Below are 2,873 nucleotides of genomic sequence, written 5' to 3'. Positions count from 1 at the left end.
GTACTCATGTGTAAAATGTGATTATCGGCCGATACCGATCTCTGGCAGATCGATCGGAGCATCCCTACAAAGTATACTTTCCTGTTATATCTAAGGTAATTTTTCATATGGTAAAATAACATATACTTACAGTAAAGTATAATCACAGTTTTAATGCACCATTTTATATAGTTTTTCCATGTTTTTTGATCAAACATAATTTATAAAACTATAGTAATCCAGTCTGAACTGTGCTTAAATGCAAATGTATGCTTACATAATGAGAAGAAAAATCACCATGAAATTACAGGTACAGATATAAAATCTTGAGCCATTAGTAGCCCAAACGCACAGACAAGAGTGAGCATTACATTGGGGTAAGAAAAGAGGTTCTTACCATTTATTGTTTCTTCCTCAAATACAGGTATGATCTTGTTTCATTCACTCTCATTCTCTGTTTATTCATTTGTTCATTGATTGGCATTTCTCTGATCTTGTCGCTGCTGGTGCTCAGCTCTCTGTTCTTTCTGGACACAAATACATTGGAGAGCAGGTAAGGTATGAACGCACTCATGCGACTCCTGCCTGAGGTCTGTGATTATTTCAGCACAGAGCAGCAAGTCAGAGAAATCCAATAGCTCAGCTTTGGGTGACCTTTAAGAATGCTCCAGGCCTGTGTTCTCTCTACCAGACCTATGCTGGGATCTTTCAATGCCATTTTAATACAATCACCACCACGGACATGTTCTCAGAACATTCAAACTGGCAGTCATTAAACCTCTTTAAAGAAACAGAATTTGTATTCTTGTGAATTTATACATTTTGGACCTATTAGAAATCAGCCATTATAATCAAAAATACTTGGAACAGTTGTCTACACCCGACTGTGTTCCCAAGAGTTATTGAGAGTTTCAGTAAAGCTTTAAGCACATCATAATACCAGTCTGTATATCGTTTTTAGTATTAGTACGCCTTAGTACTGTTATTTTCCTATTTAGCACCCAAACTCTGGAACAATCTACCTAGCGGTGTTCGGGAGGCAGACACACTCTGTCAGTTTAAATCTAGATTAAAGACCCACCTCTACAACCTGGCATACACATAATAAACTATTACATTTCTATAATTCAAATCCGTTAAAGGATTGTTAGGCTGCATTAATTAGGTCAACTTGAACCGGGAACACTTCAAATAACACCTGATGTACTCGCTACATCGTAAGAAGAATGGCATCTACACTAATATTAGTCTCTTTCATTCTTATTCCGAGGTCACCGTAGCCATACGGATCCAGTCTGTATCCAGACCAGATGGTAGATCAGCACCTAGAGACGACCTCTACAGCCCTGAATGTCAGCGGAGACCATGTCGACTAGATGAGCCCCAGAAACAGATCCCCTGTGAAGACCTTGTCCTCTCGACGACTATCGGCACAAGACCAGGGGAACCAGACAAGTCCTCTGCACCTGTGTTGCAGCCTGGAATTAAACCATGCCATGCTGGTTTCGTCTGGCCAGAGGAGAACTGGCCCCTCGTCTGAGCCTGGTTTCTTTCCAAGGTTTTTTTCTCAATTTCTGTCACTGATGGGGTTTTGGTTCCTTGCCACTGTCACCTTTGGCTTGCTTAGTTGGGGACGCTCAGTAAATAATGAGATATCAGATCTTGCATAGGTAAAGTGTGGTGTGCCACAAGTCTCGGTCTTGAGCCCATTTTTGTTCTCCTTATACAGGTGTTGTTAAATGTGAGCCAAAATCATCACAATTAAAAGAACCAAAGACTTAAACTACTTCAGTCTGTGTGCATTGACTTTATTTAATACACGAGTTTCACAATTTGAGTTGAATTACTGAAATGAACTTTTCCACGACATTCTAATTTATTGAGATGCACCTGTATATGATATTTTAGGTTAAATCATTATGAAACATGACATTAGCTTTTACTGTTATGCAAATAACAGGTTTTTTTAATCTCCTGAAGAGGAGATGAAATGTTACAAGTTGATGCATTACAGATTTTCAAGATGGGAAAGAACTACTAACTGGACCAAATGCTTCTAGAAGTAATGCTGAATTATTATCCGTGTCTAATTGGCTCCCTACTTATGCTAAACTGTACTGTTAAAGACCTGGGAGTTATGTTTGATTGTGATTTGTCAGCTGAAAGACACATTTCTAATTTATTGTATTTATGTCAACTAATATAAGGGCAATACAGTATTTTTGTGCTTTTACAAGTGACTCACAGAAAATAGCAATCAAAACTGTAAAGTGAGAAACTTTGAAAAAGCATTCTTGTCCTTGTTCTAATTTGAGGGTTAATGTTTATTCAACATTAGTAATCCAATAAATGGAAGATGAGTCATCATGTTTAATGGGTAAGCATTTGGAGGAAAAACACATTAACATCCTCTTCAAAAGAATTTCAAGCGTGGGAACTGGATCTCTTTTCTGACACAATCAAAAGTGTTGCAAGGGCATAATTTCTGTGGCTGGATGTTGAAAGAAAAAGATTTGTCAACAGACACTTTAATGCATCAAGAGCGTTTTTATTTTCTTTGAGGGCACATGGAAAAACATTGTAATTATAGTGATGGAGTAGCTTCTTCAAAAGTAAGTTAGCTACATTAAAGAACTACACACAATTATAGAATATATACACAGTTATTTAAATACTTATAGTGTTTAAAAGCCTCAAACTGATTGAAAAAACATTCTGATAAATAGCAGAATTTAACAGCAGCCAGGGAAAGAGGGGTTGCATGTGCAGTCAGCTGGTTTAATCTGGTGTTTATCACAGCATGAGCTGATGTTTGTCCTGTTCCTGTCCTTTCTGCTTCCTGGGATATTAATTCCTGTATCTGTATGATTTGCACTCATCTGTGACAAACAGCA

Source organism: Sinocyclocheilus rhinocerous, unplaced genomic scaffold, assembly GCF_001515625.1.
Source record: "Sinocyclocheilus rhinocerous isolate Xijiao unplaced genomic scaffold, SAMN03320098_v1.1 scaffold1167, whole genome shotgun sequence".
In the NCBI taxonomy this organism is placed as follows: Eukaryota; Metazoa; Chordata; class Actinopteri; order Cypriniformes; family Cyprinidae; genus Sinocyclocheilus; species Sinocyclocheilus rhinocerous.
Note: the sequence above shows the minus strand (reverse complement) of the source record.